This window comes from Felis catus, chromosome A1, assembly GCF_018350175.1.
Source record: "Felis catus isolate Fca126 chromosome A1, F.catus_Fca126_mat1.0, whole genome shotgun sequence".
Lineage (NCBI taxonomy): Eukaryota > Metazoa > Chordata > Mammalia > Carnivora > Felidae > Felis > Felis catus.
The window spans coordinates 101,479,282-101,502,005 of NC_058368.1; the positions used below are offsets into that span (position 1 = coordinate 101,479,282).

Below are 22,724 nucleotides of genomic sequence, written 5' to 3' on the forward strand. Positions count from 1 at the left end.
GCTGGTTTCAAAAAAGCAAGCATAGGACCCAAGCTGTGTCTAAGATAATCTCCTTTGTTATTTCAATGCAATCCACCTTAGCCAAAGGATGTGCTACTCTTTTTTTTAGAATCTCAAATGTTGGCCTATTTAAATGAAATTTCAGTAAGGAGTTTCAATAAATAATATCCAGTTTCACTTTCACAGGCAAAAGTTAATCAATCATCAAGTGTATGGAGTTAAAGCAGCTTCTCTCCCAGGTAGGACATAATATCCATGCAGTGCTTCTTCAGGAAGCAATATGGTTTCTCGAAAAACGAGGATTGAACAAGAAAAGAAGGAAGATAAGGTACTAACATAAGGAATAAATACATGTTACTTCTAATCACCATCCTGATGTCTCATTTAATTCAGGGCTGCTGGGGGGCGCCTGGGTGGCTCAGTCGGTTAAGCGTCCGACTTTGGCTCAGGTCATGATCTCACGGTCCGTGAGTTCGAGCTCCGCGTTGGGCTCTGTTCTGACGGCTCAGAGCCTGGAGCCTGCTTCAGATTCTGTGTCTCCCTCTCTCTCTGCCCCTCCCCCATTCATGCTCTGTCTCTCTCTGTCTCAAAAATAAGTAAACATTAAAAAAATGTTTTAATTCAGCGCTGCTGGATGATAAGACGTTCTGTGCTCGCCCAAGATTTTGAGCTAAACTTTTGAATCTCCTGTTTGATCGATACCTACAGCTGCCCTCCACGTTTCACAAATCTTTCCCAGTGCAAGTAATACAATGTTAGATATAAAAAACTTTGCTTTACATTGAAAACATGAAGCAGAGAGGTAAATACCCAGAAAAGATGGACTGGCCAGCAGCGATTACAAAGAAGAGAACTTTGTTCCCTGTTTCATGTTGTTGGTTTGTTTTTTCTTCTTTGTTCATTTGTGCTGTATCAGCTTGAGGTCAATTCCAGTGATGAATGGCTCTGTCTCCTCGTCTTCTTCATCGTCGTGGTAAATCCTTGTCCGCTTATGCAGAATTCAAGTAATTCAAGACCTTTTGGAACTGAGTCAGTCCTTGTGCATCTATGATGAAAAGTGAAGGTCACTTTCAAATGAGACAAGGTGGTGTAGACCTCTTTTTCCCCTGCACCTTCCTGCTAAGCATAACTATAAGCCTTAGAAATGGTGCAAGAGACAACCAAAGGAGAAATGTAAAATGTGTTTACAAGAACGGTAGTTAGGGTGTCTCCTGTACTCCTACCCAACAAAAGAAGGTCACCCAGATCCAGAGTTTCTTGACTTTCAACTTAGCAATAGAAGGCAGCTCAGGTGGGCTCACTCCTTCCCCTAGATTACACTGAAGTCCCTCTAACAACATCAAGTGAGCCTGACATTGCCAGGAAGGGGGATGGATTGGGAACATTGCCAGAAATAAGAGACCAGAGGAGGTACTGTTTTTCTCTGCTGGATCTGAGACTCTCCTTTTCAATCCTTTCCCACTGAGAGATAGTGAGGGAGATAGGCAGGGCTAGCAGATGAGAGTCCATAGCCTGATCTGGGAGATCTCTTTGTCCCCACAGGTCTGAAATTGTCCTCCTTCACTCATAAACAGCCAGAGCAGCCTGGGGAGGTGGGGTGAGGAAGCACAAGTACCAGAACCTCTTTTAAAGATGAATTGATACCCATTTTACACAATCTCTTCCAGATAAAAGAAGAGGAGATAATGCTTCCCAACTTACTTTTTGAGGCTAGTTTTATCCTCATACCAACACCAGACAAAGTCCGCACCAAAAACCAAACGAACAGCAAAAGTACAGACTAATATTTCTCATGAAGATAGATGCAAAAATCTTTAACCAAAACATTAGTAAACCAATCGTAACTGTGTTAAAAAAAATGTATGTCATCACGAGCAGGGATTTATTCCTAGTTTTACAAGGCTGGTTAAATATTCAAAAATCAGTCAGTGTAATCTACCATGTAACAGGCTAAAGAAGAAAAATCATAACATCATGCCAGCTGATGCCTAAAAAGCATTTGGCTGCAAACACCTGTTCATGATCAAAACTTCCAGAAAATTCGGAACATCAGGTCATTAGCACAACCCTCTACAGAAAACCTGCAACTACTATCATACTTGATGGTAGAAGACTAAGGTCAAGGTAAGCACACCCACTCTCAGCATCTTAATCACCATAGCAACGGGAGTGCTAACCACTGTGATAAGGCAAGAAAAGGAAAGAAAAGGCATACATTTTAGAAAGGAAGAAGTAAAACAATCTCTCTTGGCAATTGACAAGATTATCTACCCACAAAATCTCAAGAAATCTACAAAATAAAGCCCCATGGACTAGTAAGGAAGTTCAGCAAGATCAGAGTACAAGATCAATACCCCAAAACCAAACACATTTCTATATACTAAGAATGGATATTCAGAAACTACAATTAATAATGCAGTTACTGCGGTGCCTGGGTGGCTCAGCCGGTTAAGTGTTCGACTTTGGCTCAGGTCATAATCTCACAGTTCATGGGTTCGAGCCCGCATCGAGCTCTGTGTTGACAGCTCAGAACCTGGAACCTGCTTCCAATTCTGTGTCTCCCTTTCTTTCTGCCCCTCCCCCACTTGCACTCTGTGTCTGTCTGTCTGTCTCTCTCTCAAAAATAAATAAAACGTTGTAAAAACTTTTTAAATAATGCAATTACCATTTATCATTGCTCCGAAGAAAATGTAATACTTAGATATGCCTATAAGAAACTATGTACAGAATCTGTATGCAGAAAATTCTAAAAGGCTAAAAAATTTTAAATGCTGACAAAGGAAATCAAAGGAGACATAAGTAAATGGAGAGACATATCAAATTCACAGAGTAGAAATCTCAACTGAGTAAACATGTCAATTCTCAAATTCTTCTATAGATTTAGTGCAATTCCTATCAAAATTCCAGCAGGAGTTTTTGAGGACATAAACAAGCTTATTTGAAAATTTATATGGAGAGTTACAGGCCCTAGAATAGCTTTAACAATCACGAAAAAAGAATAAAGTGAAAAGCATTACTCCTCCTGATAGTATGGCTTTATAATTATATAGCTACAGTAATCCAGAATATGGTATTAGCAGAGGGATACCCATAGAAGTCAATGCAACAGAATAGAAAACTTACAAATAGACCCCCACAAATATACTTGACTGTTTCTTGACAAAGGGGCAAAACCAATTCAAAGAAGAATGGTAGATTTTTTCTTTAGAAACAGAGCTGGAGCAGTTGAAAAAGCAATTAAATAAGCAAAATGAAAAAAAGACCACACACACAAGACCTCAAACTTAACCTCAAACCCATATAGATGGCAAGGAATCACATGAAAAGATGTTCGAAATCATTAGCATTTAGGGAAATGCAAATTAAATAACAATGAGATATCACGACACACCCACCAGAATGGCTAAAATAAAAAATAGTGACGGCAGCCAGTGCTGGTGAGGCTGTGGAGAACTGGGCACTCATGCATTGCTGATGGAAGTTTAAAATGGTTGGGCCACTCTGGAAAAGGGTTTGGTGGTTAAAACAAAAATTAAACATCTAACTACTACCCAACTCGGCGATTGCGTTTCTGGGCATTTTTCCCGGAAAAATGAATACTCACGTTCACACAAAAAACTGTACTCAAGTGTTGATAGCAGCTTTATCCATAGCAACTAAAAATTGGAGTCAGCCAAGATGTCTTTCTGTAGGTGAACGGTTCAACAAAGTGAGGTAAATATGCAGCATGGAAAACTACTCAGCAACAAAAAAGGATGGGCTACTGCTACGTACAACAATTTGGGTGAAGCACCAGGAAACTTTGCTGAGCTAAGGAAGCCAGTTCCAAAAGGTTACATACTGTATGGGTCCATTTACATCCCACTTTTGAAATAACAAACTTTCAGGGGAAGACAGGCTGCCGGGAGTTGCAGTGAGGACGGTCCTTTCAGAGGAGGTGGGAGGAAGGTGAGTGTGCTTATTATAAAGGAACAACTTTTATTTTACAAAGAGAACGCAGAGGGATCCTTGAAGTGTTTAGTATCCCAACTGTGGTGGATATATGAACCCACGCAAGGGATAATATTGTATACAAGTTCACGTACACACGACTAGGTATAAGCAAAACTGGGGAAATCAGAATAAAGTTGATGGATTTTATTAATGTCAATATCCTGGTTGTGATATTTTACTGTAGTTTAGCAAAATGTTATCATTTGGGGTAAACTGTAAATAGTGTACAAGGGATCTCTGTATTATTTCTTATAAATGCATATGAATCTATAATGATTTCAATAAAAATTTCAGTTAGAGGTGAAGAAAGTCAGCTATATACATCGAAACATAAAGCTTGCAAAGTTAGGACAATTAAAAGGAAATCGGTTGCAAATGTATACACCTTCATGGTCTAATTTCAGAAGCTGGAAAACAAGGACAGAACGAAATAATCTCAGATAACTTTATACAAATGATGCATCCATAAAGGATTCTCCTAGGTAATTAGGATCTTTGTCATTATATTTAAGCTTTAGGAGAACTCATGCCCTTTCAAAAATGCTCTTTGGTAGGAGCGCCTGGTTGGCTCAGTGGGCTAAGTGTCCAACTTCTGCCCAGGTCATGATCTCACAGTTTGTGAGTTCAAGCCCTGCTGACCGCACAAAGCCTGCTTCAGATCCTCTGTTTCCCTCTTTCTCTCTCTGCCCTTCTTCCACTCACACACACACACACACACACACACACACGCTCTCTCTCTCTCTCTCTCTCTTTCAAAAATAAATAACAAAATGTTAAAAAAAAAACGATCTTTGGTGCTTCTGACAGAAATAACACAGTATTTGGAAATTGGCTGGTAGCAATTCTAGTATCAGTGACTAGAAATATTTTGACATGTTTTTGAGGAAATATTCCTGTATAAGTTCAAATTCCTCCAAGTATTTAAAAAATCTTGTAATGTTTATTTATTTTTGACACAGAGAGGTGGGGGGGAAGGGCAGAGAGCAAGGGAGACACAGAACGTGAAGCAGGCTCCGGGCTCTGAGCCTCCAACACAGAGCCCGATGCAGGGTGCAAACCCACCGACCATGAGGTCAAGACCTGAGCCAAAATCGGACACTTAACGGAGTCACCCAGGCTCCCCAAATTCCTCCAAATGTTTTTAATGTACAAGGAACAATCTTGCCTTATACTCAAATTTCGTGTTCTCAAGAAAATGTAATTTTTTAAAAAGTGTTTATTTATTTATTTATTTAGAGACAGGGCATGAGCAAGGGAGGGACAGAGAGGGTGGGGGGTAGAGAATCCCAAGCAGGCTCCAAGCTGTTAGGGCAGAGTCCAATGCAGGTCAAACTCACGAATCATGAGACCATGATCTGAGCCAAATTCAAGCGTCTGACGCTCAACTGACTGAGCCACCCTGGTGCCCCAAGAAAGGGTAATTTTTAATAAAAGTATAACTTATAAGAAGAGCTTAGCCATCTACTGTGACTATTTTCTACTTTTGTGCTGAACCAATTCATGAGGTCATCCACTGGGACGTTAAGTTTTCTACATGACCAACTTTATCGTTTTTATAATAATTAAGGTCATTGTAAGGAGGCTAAAATATAAATCATTCCAAGATATGTAACATATCACTCGTCCAATGCTCCTTTCAGCATCGTTTCAAAAGTCTTAGTGTAAGCAACCTTCAAACAAGAAATTTTGGTATGGTTCCTTATCATCTGTTGTCCCCCTTAGCACAGATTGGAACAGAGCAAAAAGGAAATTGGTGAAAACATCAGTTGGTGCTAACCTTCTTTTTTTTCTGTATAAGATGAATATATAAGGGTACCTGGGTGGCTCAGTCAGTTAGGCATCCAATTTCAGCTCGGGTCATGATCTCATGGTTCTTGAGTTCGAGCCCTGCATAGGGCTCTCTACTGTCAGTGCACAAGCCTGCTTTGGATCCTCTGACCCCCCGTCTCTCTGCCCCTCCTTCACTTGCACTCTCTCTCTCTCAAAAATAAGTAAACATTAAAAAAATTTTTAAAAAGTTGAATATAGAGAACGACTTATCCATGCAAATGGACAAACCTATGCATGACAGTATGCCGAAAGGCTTGATATGTCAATACGGTTTTCATCGCAATGTGGTAATACGATTTGCATTTGAGCTTCGTTCTGTGGTGGTGATCTTCCCCAGTTCATCCCCTGGCCTACAGAAAACTATTGAAAGGTTTAACTTTAATCAAGGGGTCAGCCTATGATGGCCGTGAGGATCCCAAAACAACAATAACGACAGTGATAAATTAATGTATGAGAAGGCAGTGAAGTTAAGTCAAAGCTATAAGCAGACCAGAAATTACATGCCTAAAAGCCCTTCAGTGTGGAAATGGTCTGAGTCAGCCAGAATTCCCCTGGCACTTACACCTCCAAGAGTCAGTGGAAACCACATCAGTTCTCAGAAGCATGTGTGCGTTTGGAGCGGTGGGCATGTTGCCAGTGCAGTCTCTCCATGGTGATCGTCTTGTTATAACATCAACCATCAGAGAACCATCAGCCCGTGAAAGACAAAGCAAAGGCAATATTTTAACCTTAGTTAATATTTTAAAAACACATATTAATATTAGATATTTGTGTAGCTGGTACTAGTTTTATAGGCACTGCAAATTTGATTATAATTTCAACTCTTAACAGTCATTGGGTTATCTGTTAATCTTTCAAAATGTACTCCATGGTGTTTCAACCCCTGAGAGTTAATTAAGTTAAAATGAAATGCTATCCTGAGCATCAAAGAACAATCCCACTAATGAGGAAAATAAAAGAAGGTCCCTATTTTCAGGAGTTCTGCTGTTAAAAAGGATATTATAATAGAAAAGGCTGTTTTGTGATCTCTTACTGATAGAGAATAAAGGACAAAAGCTGGAGTGTCTTGGCAAGCATCAATATCCAGAATATTTTTCTAGGACCTTTACTGATACCAAGAAGTATTCCTAGTATGGTAATAAGGCAGATTGAAATGGGCAGGTGCTAGACAGCCAGTTGCTAAATAATGAGGAATTTTGTAAGATGATTGGTACCACGTTGGCAGCTTAAAATTGGCCATGGTGGGAATATTTACATTGCAGAAATTAGCAAATTCTGCAAATCATACCTCCCTTCTCTTCGGAGAGCCATTAGTTAAACACTGACTGCCATACCTCTGGATGTAACTTACATTGGTGGTGTAAGTGGTCTCTTACTGTTTGTAATTTTGAGAGGAGGATCTGAGGAAGGTCCTACCTATTTTGAAATCACTTCGTAACTAGTTTGCTACAATAATCATGAGGCCACTGTACGATAGAGTAATGTACCCAGAAAGTCGGTCTGATGGTGAGCGATAACTTAGAAAATTAGAGCAAATTGCTGTGTATACTCTTGTGTAGTTTACAGAGCTCTCAACATGGTTGGTGCCATTTGATCTTTACAAACAGTCCTGGAAGGCAGGTTTCAGTGTTATTCTCATTTTACAGGTGTGGTAATTGAAGCTCAAATGGATTTAGTATCTTGTCCAAGGTTACACACCAATGATGGAATGGATCGGCTTAGGCTTTCCATTGCTAACTTCAGAAAACTTCTATGTCAGGTCTTAGAAGGAAAAGTATGCTAAGTTGGGCACACATGCTAATTTGTTTGGACTGGGAAATCTGGGTTGGAGAAGGGTGTGGACGATGAACTGGGGCTCTGATAATGGGTAGAGTATTCCCAAGCAGCAGGGAACAATAAAATAGTACTAGATAATTAAGCAGTGAATAGCTCGGGAGAAACTATAAAATCAGAAGAAGGCTAGGAATTGTGCCAAAGGTAAGGCTGCCTTCAAACACAGGTGATTTACTGAAGTCATTAAAAAAAATCTAAAGTATTGTAAGATCTGGAGATTAAAATCGGGAAGTTAATGTCTGGAAATGAGCAGTTTTAGGAAGTGGCTCCACTCCTAACCTTGAAGATATTTAGAGACGTAAGTTTGGTTAAGGGTCACTTTAGCAATTCACATCATTCTAGTTAATGGGGTGGTTTGTGTGGGTATAGAAGTGGGTTGGTGTGGAGAACAGGAAAGGTAACTAAAGAGGCCAGGGAGAAATGATCATAGGGACTTTGTTCTAATGTACAGAGGCCTAGGATGTAGACCATTCAAACCAAAGAATGATCTTGGGATTAGCTCACGTTCTACAAGTGGGATTAAAGTGGAATTCATTTCATAACACTTGGATCTGACTTAGCTTCCAAAAACAGAGGTACCCTTTACTTCCTGGGCTTTATTTCCAGTAATTTTATAAAGCCAGTCATCATAATCCAATCTGAGATCTGGGAGTCTACAGTTTGTAGAAAGAGATGGAATTAAAAATGGGGGGGGGGACCCATTTATGCTAGAGATCAACAAAACTTTGCTCTGGAAGGGGCATGGGTCCAGGAGGTTTTTTGGAGGTTCATGTGGTTCAATTTGTTTGCTCACATGAGGCCATATGGAGTCAAGGTCCTTAAAAGTATGTGTGTGCTGGGGTGGGGGTGGGGGGATGGGTGACATAAAAAACAACTACTCTCCACAACAGAACACCTATCTGTCTTTCTGTTATATGTTATATACATAAACATGCTTATATATTATACACACATATATACATTCTGTAACACATATTATGTATGTGTTATAGAAAGGCAACATATTACACACACATATATTTAGAATCTGGGCAGCTACAAATTTACGGTGACACCCCATCCTGAATCTTGTTCGGGCCTGCCCAATGGTATGGTGGCAGTCTCCTGCCACATTAAAGAATCCCTGAAACATATAATCGACTTGCAGACAGTAGAGAGATACATGGGAAACTTTTATTACTGAGACCACAAGAGAGAAATCGTAAAGGGAGAAAATACATTTGAGGCAAGAAGGGGATAAGAATTAGAGCTTTGGGGGCACCTGGGTGGCTCAGCTGGTTAAACGTCCAACTCTTGGTTTCAGCTCAGGTCATGATCTCATGGGTCCTTGAGTTCGAGCACCGTATCAGGCTCTGCACTGACAGCATGGCACCTGCTTGAGATTCTTTCTCTGCCCCTCCCCTGCTCATGCTCTCTCTCTCTCTCTCTCTCTCTCAAAATAAATAAACTGACAAAAAAGAAAGAATTTGAGCTTTGATGGGCTGGAGTGTCTACAACATCATGCTAGATCATTTTGTGACACGTTTTGTTTTCCAGAAGCATAGATTTGATAACCCATGATAAACTTATTTTAATCATGTTCCTTAGGGTGAGACCTGACAAAGATGTGGACTGATTCTCACATTTTCACCTCAGACTTTCCAGGCTGTTAGAGTCCCTGTTTCATTGTTTACGTTACATGGGAAAACTCTGTGTTAAGGTGAGGCGGGTGGGGAAGGCATGTAGAAGGGAAAAGTCAAGAAATAAGTAAGAGGTTTGGGGATCTAAAGTTATTTCAAAGTTTTTGTCTCCATAACTTCTGCTCCCCTGTGTTCCTCAACACGGTGGATTATAATGATCTGTTCAAAGGAGAACTGACGTGGCATTCACCAAACGGGAACAGAGTGAGGAAGGAGGCGGTGTTCTCTTATTCTCCCCACAACAAAATCACAACCCTTCACTGGAAGGCAGCCCATATGGGTAGCATCAAATCATGAAGCAAAGAAGGCCCTGGCTTCACCCTCAGCATGGACTGCATTGACAGGGGCACTTTAAATTCCAAACACTTGACATTTGATAACCTTCATTTAGCCTAATGAAAGCCTCTTGGCTTGGAGAAAGAAAAGTGGTGTGCCCTAACACACACACACACACACACACATTAGTGATATTCTGAATCGAACACCTCTCCGCACCTCCACACATAACTGCCTGCATAGTCTCACCTCTTCAGAGCCACGAGAGAGGTCTTCCCATGGAAATCCAATTATGGCAGGCCTTTTCTAGAATTCACCAGCCACTTCCCTTTACATACCTCATTTGCAAAATGGACTTAACAAAAGTCCGCACTCACGGGGGTTCTGAAATTAAAGGAGTACTTGGTATATGGTAGGCACTCAATAAGTGTTCAGTGGTATCTTTGTTATTATTGGTGTTGGGATCATATTTGATGTGTAATGATTTGAGAGTTATTTTGTACTTAAGATTTTTGGGGGGAGGCGCCTGGGTGGCTCAGTCAGTTAAGCGTCTGACTTCAGCTCAGGTCACCATCTCAGGGCTCGTGAGTTCGAACCCCACATCAGGCTCTGTACTGACAGCTCAGAGCCTGGAGCCTGTTTCTGATTCTGTGTCTCCCTCTCTTTCTGCCTCTTTCCTGCTCACGTTCTGTCTCTTTCTCTCAAAAATAAATAAATGTTAAAATGTTTTTTTCCATCACTCATGGTGGTTTAGTTGATAGTAGCTTGGGAGCGTCATTAACCACTGCCAAATAAACAAGTCCCCGCGATTATACGTTTTGAGGCAATACATAAAGAATGCCACGTGAAAAGCATCTTCTTGCGCAAATGATTGCCTGCCCTCGCTTCTCTGTTTGGGACTATATTTGAAAATGCTGTTTGTTTTCTCTGAGAAAAATGTATTGATTTAATAGCACATTTGTCTTAATTGGCAGTCATATGGGTTTCCTTGTACCTAAGTTTTGGCTGCATCAGAAGTGAAAGGCCTTTCTCTTTGAGGCACCTCTTTGGAACCCCTGGTGCGAAATTTCGGAGTATCATATTTAGGTCACACCGGCCCAAGTACACTCTTCAAATTTGAAAAGAACAAAACTAATCATTTTCATGGAATGTGCCAAATAAACAAACAGAAAAATTTTTGTCACCTATTTTCTATACTTCTATGTCATTGTCAAAAGAACCACAACAGAGGGGCGCCTGGGTGGCGCAGTCGGTTAAGCGCCCGACTTCAGCCAGGTCACGATCTCGCGGTCCCTGAGTTGGAGCCCCGCGTCGGGCTCTGGGCTGATGGCTCAGAGCCTGGAGCCTGTTTCCGATTCTGTGTCTCCCTCTCTCTCTGCCCCTCCCCCGTTCATGCTCTGTCTCTCTCTGTCCCAAAAATAAATAAAAAACGTTGAAAAGAACCACAACAGATAATAATATAACAAGATAAAAACAATGGGGAAAGTAAGAATATATAAAACAAGATTATTCCAGAGTTGGTTGACCAACATGCATGTCATAAGGTACATGGACTATTTAGAAATAGGCTACGAAGCCAGATCTACACTTCCTAGGAATCAGCCCCAGAAGTAAATATAAGAGTTAAATGATTTATGACATCTGGTAAGATGAGAGCAAACTAGCTGTTTAAAAAAAGCACAGCTCCATCTAGTATTGTAACTGAGAAATTTGTTCCTTGGGTCCTCATGGAGAAGACATGATGTGATATAGCCAATATCATCCCTAAAAATATTCCTAGTAATTACCATAATGAGTTTCACAGGCCTGTTCCTTATAATGTCCCTTGATGTCAGCAAGGTCATAACAGAAGGGAACGGTTTGGTAAAGCAAACCTATAAAGGTGAGCATTGGGGGCAGCGGAGGAGACACAAAATAAGTTGGGCCGGGTCTATCTGACTAAATACAATGATAAATTTAGGAGCATCTCCAGAAACTAGACTGTATATATTTTAGAAAACCCCCCCAAAATATTTTTTCAGATTCATTTTCAAGAAGTATTGCATGATAAGGTGGTTTAAACTTACCCTCTCAAACAAACACCTCTCTTGCTAGTTAATGGCAGACCCTTTAATTACAGTGACATCCTCTTATCAAAGCCAAGTGTAACCAGGGCGTGTTTGGACAAACACTCACTTCGAACAATGTAACCTCCTACCGAGTCCTCAAGGATAAACTAGCTGAAAAGAGTATCTGGTATATGGAATTTTAAGGAGTTCAAAGTTGGAGAATGTTTACTAAGATTAATTATTAATGACGATTGTGTACATACGTGGCTGAAAAGAGCAATATACCGTACAATGAAGCCAATTGTACACAAGCAAATATTGATGCTTTGATTTAAAGAACCTCTCGCTCTTTGGGACTTGACATTTAGAGGCAGAGTTGATCAAGAAGCATGACTACAAACCGAGGTAATTCTCTGACTGGTGCTGTTTCCGGTGAGTGCTCTAACGCTCGAAGCTGTGCATAGAAAAAGGTCTCAGTTTTCCCTCGGCCTGCCCTTCTCCATCTCTCTCCCATACACGTGCTTACAGTTGCTCTGATTCGGCTTGGTATAAATTACTAATTTAGGATCCCTCTTCCCTGTGTTCCTCCTTCCCTCTGTCACTCCTTTGCCAGCTGCGATGCACAGGAGTCGTTTTACTAAGAAATTCCTCAGGATGATAGTAATTACTATCAGGGTCTCCTTATTTACCTCTCCTGCTACATCCTGAACAGCAGTATAAATACATGGACTTTGGAGTCAGACACACCTGTATTCAAATCCTAGCTCTGCCATTTACTAGCTGAGTGATATGAACACTTTGCTGTAATTCTCTTCGAGTCTTACCTTTCTCATCTATGAAAAGAAGAAAATGGGGTGTCTGGGCGGCTCAGTTGCTTGAGCCCCTGACTCTTGATTTCAGCTCAGGTCATGATCCCAGGGTTGTAGGATTGAACCCTGAGTCGGATTCTGGGCTGAGAGTGGAGTCTGCTTAAGATTCTCTCTCCCTGTCTCTTTCTCTCCCTCTGCCCCTCTCCCCTGCTCTCTCTCTCTCTCTCTTTAAAATAAAATTTAAGGGGCGCCTGGGTGGCTCAGTCGGTTAAGCGGCCGACTTCGGCTCAGGTCATGATCTCGCGGTCCGTGAGTTCCAGCCTCGCGTCGGGCTCTGTGCTGACAGCTCAGAGCCTGGAGCCTGTTTCGGATTCTGTGTCTCCGTCTCTCTGACCCTCCCCCGTTCATGCTCTGTCTCTCTCTGTCTCAAAAATAAATAAACGTTAAAAAAAAATTTCTTAAAATTAAAAAAAAAAAGAAAAGAAGAAAACGATACTTCTCTATGACGATTAAGAGATGTTTTCTAGAAAGTGCCTAACACTTTAGGCACTCAGTAGTTGTTAGTTTCATTCTATCCCAGTTCCTATTACATAAGGCTTACAGGCAATAGTGATAAAATGATTCTAAGAGTGATGTTTGTAAGTATGGGGTTCTTAACAACTGGGGTTAGGATTTACCTTTAAAAAAAAAAATACTCAAACTCAACAAATGAATCACCAAACAAAAAGCAGAATCAGACCTGTAAATATAGAGAGAACAAACTGATGGTTGTCAGAGGAAAGGGGGGGTGGAGGGATGGGCAAACGGGTGAGGGGGGAGTGGGAGGAACAGGTGTCCAGTTAGGGAATGAGCAGGTCACAGGAATAAAAGGCACAGCATAGGGAACATAGTCAATAGCATTGTAACAGTATTTTCTGGTGCCAGATGGTAGCTGCACTTGTGACTAGCACAGCTACTGTATAGAGAAGCTGAATTTACAACACAGTGAACGAATGTGCCATTGTGTGCCACCTATACTCAAACATTTTTGAAAAACAAATAAAATCCTCAAACCCTTCTATTTGATGTGGTGCCTCCCAGAATAACGGCCCCTGAAGACACTCACACCTTAATCCCCAGAACCTGTGACTATATTATCTGACATAGCAAATGAGGCTTTGCGTTGAGATTAAGTTAAGAATTGTGAGACAGGGAGATGATCCTGGATTATCCCCGGTGGACTCAATGCAATCACAGGAACTCTTACGAAGGAAAGAGGAAGACAGGAGAGTGAGTGGCAGAGGAGGTGTGGTGAGAGAAGCAGAATTCAGTGAGGTGATGCTGGTCTGAAAAATGAAAAGGGGCCTTGGGGCGCCTGGGTTGCTCAGTTGGGTGGGTGTGTGACTTCTGCTCAGGCCACGTTCTCGTGGTTTGGGAGTTAGAGCCCTGCGTCGGGCTGTGTTCACAGCTCGGAGCTGGAGCCTGCTTTGGATTCTGTCTGTGTGTCTCTTTGTCTCTCTCTCTCTCTCTCTCTGCCCCTCCTCTGCTTGTGCTCTGTCTGTGTCTCTGTCTCTCTCAAAAATAAATACAACGTTGAGAAAATTAAAAAAAAAAAAAAAAAGAAAATACCTGTCAGTTCATGATGATTTCTTTGTGTGTGTGTATTTGAATTTCCAATTCAAATTCAGGATACAAGGCTGTTTAGTTGGTCTTCTTTAAAAAAAAAAGTTTATTTATTTTGAGAGAGAGAGAGAGAGAGAGAGAGAAATAGAGGGGGAGGGACAGAGAGAGAGGGAGAGAGAGAGAATCCCAAGCAGGCTCCATGCTGTCAGCACAGAGCCTAACGTGGGGCTTGAACTCACTATTCGATTATGACCTGAGCCAACGCCAGATGCCCAAATGACTGAATTGCCCTGTACAAGTGCTCTGTAGTTGGTCTTTTTTTTTTTTTTCCCCATCTGTATCAATATCAGGGATGGCAGAATTAAAACACACCATAATTACTCATTTTGCTTCGTCCTATATCACAGTCTCAGAAAAACTACATCAATACTACTACCAACAATATCATTACTGAAAAGCCAAATCAAAACAAAACGAAACAAAAACCACATCTTTTTTTTTTTTTTTGGTAATTTTTTGTCCTTAGGATATATCTCATGAGGGATATATAGTCAAATTACTATATTTTAAAATCACTTGGAAATACAATCTCTTAAAACATCATTTAACTTGTGCAGGAGAGAATCATCCTCTTTTCCCTCTACTTACCAATCATCATGTCAATATCTGCCAGATAATTATTTCTGTTGCTGTGGACAATGTTGTAGTCTACTGAGTTTAATACTAACAACAACAATGATGACGATGATGAACATTTACTGTAGCAATCACGTACAATTGGGTTTTCTTTACCTGGATGTGAATGCTGAAGCCAGCTTCTATTTTCTCTTTTGCAACCTTGATCGTGACTCAGTAGCCTGTTCAACACTACTGATAGACTTTCAGTAAGATATTAATGCCTTGTTTAGAGGCGCAGAGGATGAAAATGAGGACCACAGCCCAAACACTGCACACATAGATTCTCTTTAATATTTATTTAAAAAAAATTTTTTTTAATGTTTATTTATTTTTGAGACAGAGAGAGACAGAGCATGAATGGGGGGAGGGTCAGAGAGAGAGAGGGAGCCACAGAATCTGAAACAGGCTCCAGGCTCTGCGTTGTCAGCACAGAGCCCGATGTGGGGCTCAAACTCACAGACCGCAACATCACGACCTGAGCCGAAGTTGGACGCTCAACCGACTGAGCCACCCAGGCGCCCCTCTCTTTAATATTTTAAGACCAGAACGAAGCTGATAAGGCAGCTTGCAAAAACAAAGACTACCCCATCACTAAGTACTGACATAACTGTAGTAACTTTAGAACGTGCAATGTGTATTTGCTCCATTGTAAAGAGACCCAGCTGATATGTCTTTGCTGATATGAGTCAACAAGTGTTAAAGAACACAGGTAATATATGGAAAGGAAACGAGACACAGGGTGAGACTGGCTTCGACGGTCATGACAGTGATTGACAAAAATACACTCGTAGGAGTGAGAGTAACAGCTCTAGAAAGCAGCAAGTATTGGCATTTGGTTGAAGTTTCTTCTCAGTTACATCAGGTCACCCAAGCTGGCGGAACACAAAGCATTAAGTCACAGTCCAAAGGGTTAGGTCTGCGCTTGGCAGGGTTCCAACCAGAAGCTGAGGTAGGGCTCCGGGTGACTGAAGCAGACAGCTGCACTGAAACACAAAGCTTTAGCAGGGTGTGGCCGGCTTTGTCAATTAGGAGAATATGAGCCTAAAGCCATGGATCCTCACAACAGTAAGGCAGAGATTATATTAGGGTGAAGCCAAGGGAGCGAAGCAGGACTGAACCACAGCTCGGAATTCAAGTGTTCATGTGGACACAGAACCAGGCCTCACAAGAAAGGATACAAGTAGGAGACAGCACTGGGCGGAACCAAAAGCCAGGGTCACAGCCTAGTGATCAAGATTCTTCAGTTGCAAACAGTAGAAATGGACTCTGGGGAATGCAAACAAAACAGAGTTGTATGAAAGTTGTATCTATGATTGGGGCCGGGGTGGGGGATTGGGTCTTACAGAATTGTCAGGAAGCTGGAAGTCCTATTTTGGGCAGAATCCAAAATACTCCGAAGGCTAGGATGTAGACTGTAGGAGCTACGTGATCAAGGTGCTGCTCTTGGAATGAAGTGTCATTCCAAATGTTTTTAGATTCCATGTACCTCTGCTCAAGATTCAAATCTAGGGAGAGAGCATCCATTTGGCATTCTTTAGACAACGTGTTCCCCATTAAGCCTCCTTCACCTAATACCACAGAGTCCCTGGTCAGAGACTACAATGACAGGGAGAAAATTCACCAAAAATAAATTTGGGGGCTATTTAAGAGAGGGTAAACAGGTGCTGGACAGCCATTATACCATAAATGTCCAAAGATACATGGTAAAATCAAGAGAAACGGGGCCTGAGGCAAATTTAAATAATGTTTTGCCTGTAGACACAAAACCCATTCTGTATGTCTTAGACTTTTGAAGCTATGGAACAGCTTGGAGACCTGACATATTCTACTTTTTATTACCGTTCATGTTGGATTAGAAAATACAGTTTCCTAAGGGTCACATGACAGCTAACAATACACATACTTACTACTTACTCTATGCCAGACACTGTGGCAAGTGCATGACAGATACGTCATCGCATTTAATCTTCCGGTATCAGTGTGATGAAGGAAATACCGACTCACTTTACAGTTGAGCCAACTGAGGTTCAGAAGCCTTAAGTGGTTCAAGGAAGGGAAATGGGAGGAAACTGCAAAGCGGTATAGTCCTACTTATAGGAGGAGGAGAATGAGAACCAAACGGAAGTGAGGCTCTAAGTAGGGTATCCTCCCACATCGATTTTAACTTCTGTTGACCCTGCGACCATGTTCAGTCAGATACGGCAACAATAGCACAATAGGAACAGTGGGAGGATGAAGACATGTCAGGAATTTAGCAATACTGGTTGGTGAAGAGGGGGCTGAATTTAAGACCAAGCATGACAGAGACTAAAGAAACAATTAGACACAGATGCTGACCCAAACGAGGTAGTCCTCTGTTTCCTGTCCAAAGGGCGCATGAAGGTCAGACATGACTTAGACAAGCTTTAGTACCAATGTGGTCTTGTCCAGAAGAAGATTATGGTAAACCAGTAAGCCTAGTCAGTGTGTGGTATTTGGAGAAGTTCATTGGTCTGAGAGTAATCCATCCTAGCAGGACCCTGGCCAGAGACGTAGGGTGTAGTCAGAACTGGGATTAGAGAACAATTTTCCATGTTGGATGGGGTTCTGGGAAAGTCTATAGTTTCAATTAGAAAGGGACACTAAAGGAGGCGATCAGTGCTATGGACTGGGAAAATATTGCAGGGGAAAACAGAGAGGGAAGGGGCATAGTTACCCAGAGTAGCACTCTGCTTCTTGGGCCAGAGGACTGCATGATTCTCATGGGTGAGGGCTGATGAGACACTCAGTCTTGGTCAGATTTGGCTCATGCAGTGGGATCTTGGAAAATATAGTTGTGGGGAGAAAAAGAATACCAAGGGATGGAAAATGGAGCAGGGGCCAATCATTACAACCATCTCTAAACCTTAGATTCACATATTACCCAGAGTTCAAGCTGTTCTTAAAACCAATACAAAAAAAAAAAAAAAATCACAGCTTTAGCTAACTCTTCCATTTATCACAAAACATTCTTCAGATAGCCACAGTTGCTCACAAGCTGCCAAAATTCAGGCCTACTAATGGAAAAACACAAAAATTAAATTGCCTAGCTAGAGATTTAGCCATTCTTTTTGGCAAGACTCTTTTATACTTTTCATGGTGTTTATAGCGTTTCTCTACATGCAGTTTTCTTTATTGAAGCTCTTTTTCTCAAGAATGTATTCTTTCCCTCTTTGAAGGTTTAAAATTGTTTGTCTACCAGTTGTCTTCCTTAACAAATGTCCTAACCTTCAATTTCTCTTTTATTTATAGATGGCATACTCTCTACGTAGAAAGTATTCCTTTGAGGATTGGTATGCCCTGAATTGTGTCCTCCTCCCCGAAATTCATATGTTGCTGCCCTACCCTCTAATATGATGATATTTAGAGAAGAGGTTTTTTTGGAAATACCTAGGTTTAATTGAGGTCATGAAGGTGGGGGCCTCATGATGGGATTAGTGTCCTTTTAAGAAGAGCTAGAGAGAGCGCGAGAGAGATCCCGTGCATTGAAGAAAGTCTGTAAGAACATACAGTGAGAAGGCGGCCAGCCATCCGACAGCCAGGAAGAGAGCTTTCAGCAGAATCTGACCATGTTAGCACCCTGATATCAGTCTTCTGGCCCCCAGAACTGTGAGCAAATAAATTTCCGTTGTTGAAGCCCCCCCAATCTATGATATTTTGTTTTGTGAGCCTGAGCTAAAACAAGGAGTCTTAACAACGTGATTTTTATTACACATTACTTAAGATTATTATTATAAAACACAACAAAACCTTTCAGAGAAGTTTTGTGATTCTGTACCTGGTTGTCGTCTGTGACTGGCTTTCTCCCAGCATCTTTCCTTGCCCTCCCCTTGCCTGCAGGCTTGACTGGGAAAAGGTTATTTTCCTGGTCTTAGTAGAATACGTTGCTGTGCTCCCGGGCTCTGACTGTTATGACAACGTCTCATTTTGCATCCCTCTTGTTTCTACTTGAGCATTTACTTTTTCTTGATTACATCTCTCTTCCAGGTAGTTTACCTTAACGATAAAAATGAAAAGGAAAGACATAGTTTGGCAATTTCTCAAGTCCTAGCCTCTGTCAGTCAGCAAATCACCATTCTAGGTTTACCATTACAGTTAAATACAATATTTGCAAGAAGACAATGAAGGCTTCTTGTTTTCATTTTCAAAAGTTTTCGTAAATATCTTAATCTCATGATTTTATATTTAAATATATTTACTTATTACATCATCTTGGGCAAGCTAATTAACCTGAGACCATCATTCCTCACTCCTAACAGGAAAAAATAATAACAGCTGCTATATTACTTGACAGGGTTGTTGTCAGAATCAGACAGAATGATTACAAGGAGTTTGTACAAATGTCTCCTGTTCCATTGTTAGCTGGGAAATATCTGCCTGTATTTAACTCAGCCACATTGGCCACACAGTTGATACACTGCACCAGACTAGAGGGCTAGGTTCATCTCTGGTGCTCTTTTGTATTTGGGGGTTATTTCTTGATGAATTTCTGCAAAACAAGTTTGGCTGAGGAGGGCAGTTTAATAGTATGAACAAGGTGTGTAGGATGGAAATGATTATGGTACAAATCTCTACGCTAATGCTCTCATAATCCTCAACGGTGTGCTAGGACCTTGGAATTATCAAGTTTCTCTTTCGACAAAATGCTTTCTTTCCAGGTCCTGCAAACGCGTTGCCTGAGAGAATGTAGGTATATTTTGCGGAGAGTAAAGCTGGCCACTTCCAAGGCTTCAAGTGGAAGCAAGAAGGAAATGGAATTGTTTTCCTGCTTAAAACTCTCATTGAAGACCTTATTTCGACACTCTCCATGGGTGTGTGTGTGTGTCAGCGGGGCTACTAGGTATGCACAGGTGTGAGAAGGGGAGAAAGAGAAGAATCAGAACATGGAAGGGAGACACTGGAACATTCTCACTGTCTCAGACGTGAAATTAAAGGCCCCCAGAAAATTTCACTTTCTTTTTCTCCTTTCCTCAAACATCCACTTGATAAATCCCCCTTTCTTCCCCCTAAGAAATTCCTAAGAAATCTATGGGTAAAACTTCTGTTGGCTCTTTTATCCTGTTTTTCACAGTAATCTTTATGGTTGTTACATGTCTAAACAGTGGACCAAATATTTACTTGTATCAACAGAGGTACACATTCAAAAGAATAAAGTTCTGGGGAAAAAATGTGACACTGCTTTGGAAACATGTAAAATATTAATAGAACATAAGTATCTGAAGAGTGGCAATGCTAGGGAACATAAAAATTAATTGTCGTTGATGTATCATACAGCAGATGAAAAACTGTGATGTCTGTTTATGTTGAGACATTATGCTGCAAAACAAAGTTTTGGTAGAGATACCTGTGGTTTTTTCTGTCATTAACATAAGCTATTTTCACACTAGCAAAATTTTGTTACAATAGATGAGATATGGCCATCTCATCGGCTTCCTACCTAGGTTACTTGCCAATTTTAATCTATAGCAACTTCTAAGCCTAACTGCAACAAAAAAGTCTTTACTGAAGGGTTAAAAAATGTAAATCCTTATTCCTATTCACATCTAGACATGTGATTTGATCATATATTTATATACCTGTATTTCCTTTTTAAAAAAATATTTATTTTTGGGAGAGTGCAAGTGGGGGAGGGGTAGGGAGAGGGGGACAGAGGATCCAAAGCCAGCTCTGAGCCGAGGCCAGCAAGCCAGATGTGGGGTTTGGACTCACAAACCACGAGATCATGACACTGAGCTGAAATCGGAGCTGAAGTTAGATGCTCAACCCACTGATCCACCCAGGTGCCCCCATATACATGTGTTTCTTTTCCTTTTTTTTTTTTTTTTTTTTTTTTTTAGCGTTTATTATTGAGAGACAGAGCATGAACATGGGAGGGGCACAGATAGGAGGAGACACAGAATCTGAAGCAGGCTCCAGGCTCTGAGCTGTCAGCACAGAGCCTGATACGGGGCTCAAACCCACGGACTGTGAGATCATGACCCTAGCCGAAGTCCACACCCAACCGACTGAGCCACCCAGGCGCCCCCATATACATGTGTTTCTTAAGCATTTCTTGGAACTTTGAGGGGTGGGTAGGAGGTATTCTTGATCTAAACTGAGCTTTTTGAGGCAGAGTAGAAAACGGTTTGTTAGTGGCCGATTACAATGCTTGGAGTTCCCTGTATTGCAGACATTTTTTTTCCCCCTTTATTTGAGATAGGGTTAGGTTAACTTTGTTTCCTGTCTGGTATTGGACCCTGGCAAAGATCAGAAACCTTGGGATATTCAATCTGATGAGGCAAATTATTCTCAAGTCTGATCACGCAAAAATCTTAGTTGCTTCTGAGTCTCTAATAAAATGATGGTGGTCTGGTAAACACAGAAGCAGGGCTCTTATCAGTACCAAGTGATAGACAGTTCTTCACCTCCAGTTTAGGAAAGAGTGTGAGGAGAGTGGTAATAAATCAATAAAAATCGATTGTAACAGAAAACAGAAACAGCCTCTTTCCGTATAATTACGCCTGTGAAGTTTACACATTAACCTTACCATCAGGTAGGGAGGGTATCATCAGGTAAGGTAGGGAGGGAGAATATTTTCATTATTTAAAAAAAAAATTTTTTTTTCAACGTTTATTTATTTTTGGGACAGAGAGAGACAGAGTATGAACAGGGGAGGGGCAGACAGAGAGGGAGACACAGAATCGGAAACAGGCTCCAGGCTCTGAGCCATCAGCGCAGAGCCCGACGCGGGGCTCGAACTCCCGGACCGCGAGATCGTGACCTGGCTGAAGTCGGATGCTTAACCGACTGCGCCACCCAGGCGCCCCAATATTTTCATTACTTTAAAGCGCATTGGTTTCACTGGAGACTTTTAAGTTTTTCCTGAGAGTGTGAGACAGAGACTCAAGCGTCATGACACAGAGCGCATCAAAACATAAAACTGATACATGAATTTTTAAACAGCGCCCAGGCTATGAGTTTTCTTCATGCACACCTTAATGCTTGTCTTTTGAAAGAACTTGAAACGTAAGTAGTATTAGGTAATCGCTAACAATTAAAAAGCTGTATTTTCAGAGTCCTCTGCAAATGCCTTCACGGCGAATCCATTTCCGTAGCGGTCTTTCAAAGTGGCATTATCTTCATCCCACTTAACCAGCTGTAAGAGACAGCGAGAGAGAGAGAGAGAGAGAGAGAGAGAGAGAGAGAGAGAGAGAGAGAGAGAGAGAGAGAGAGAGAATGGCATCTTCTGCGTTTTCCGTGTGGGCAGATTGGACTGGGAAGTGGAGTTAGAAAACACCGGTTCCAGTCTGTGTTCCAGTCTGTGTTCGACAACTCGACGACCTGAGGGATGTTTGGCCTCCCGAAACTTCAGGAGGTTCCCTTGAGACACTGAGATGCTAATGATCACGTTATACACGACCTGAGCCCACCAACGGAGTTCTCTACAGGCAGCAGCTGGGATGCAAACGTGAGCCACAATTCCCATCTCCAAGCAGCCGCATCCCTGCTACAGCACTGGGGTGATAACAAAGTGTATGTTGGGGGGGGGATGTCAACCCAGTGAGGTCACTCCTTTAGGCCAGGGCCCCCAAATTCTGCACCTGGAGGGCTGTGCCCCGCAAAGCCTCGCCAATCCGACTGGGCACAATGGCGCCCTTAGGCTCTTTGCTCACCCAAGCCGCGGAATTTTTAGCAGCTCTCCTTAATCACGGGAGCCTTTTTCTCCCAGTTCTCCCCAGAGACCTCGTCAAGCCTCTCTTCCCCTGGCCTCGCCCAGGGAAACGTACCCGTATCCACTATTACTCCACATTCCCCCTCACGCACCGCTCGTGCGGAGGTGGGGGAATGGAGGAGTGGCTTGGCTTTTATACGCCTTGCCAGCCAATGAACGTACCGCCGTTCTTCCGGCCGGCGAGCCGGCCAATCCGAACAGGCCGGTGTAATCTTCGGCTCTACTCGGCTCTTTTCGCTGATGCGGG

At 41.8% G+C, this 22,724-nt stretch overlaps 1 long non-coding RNA gene across 3 annotated transcripts; it reads right to left on the minus strand.

The window, feature by feature from the left end:
- Positions 1–507: 507 nt before the first annotated feature.
- Positions 508–22,594, minus strand: LOC111560597. Of its 3 annotated transcripts, XR_006598479.1 has the most exons (4): positions 21,740–22,594; positions 18,545–18,762; positions 17,444–17,547; positions 15,190–16,014 (listed from the first exon to the last, which is right to left on the minus strand). It is a non-coding gene; the product is annotated as an uncharacterized LOC111560597 (long non-coding RNA). The 3 variants fall into 3 exon arrangements; XR_002742598.2 differs by lacking the exons at positions 15,190–16,014; positions 17,444–17,547 and adding an exon at positions 508–1,045; XR_006598478.1 differs by having other exon boundaries at positions 15,190–17,547.
- Between the last annotated feature and the right edge of the window lie 130 nt (positions 22,595–22,724).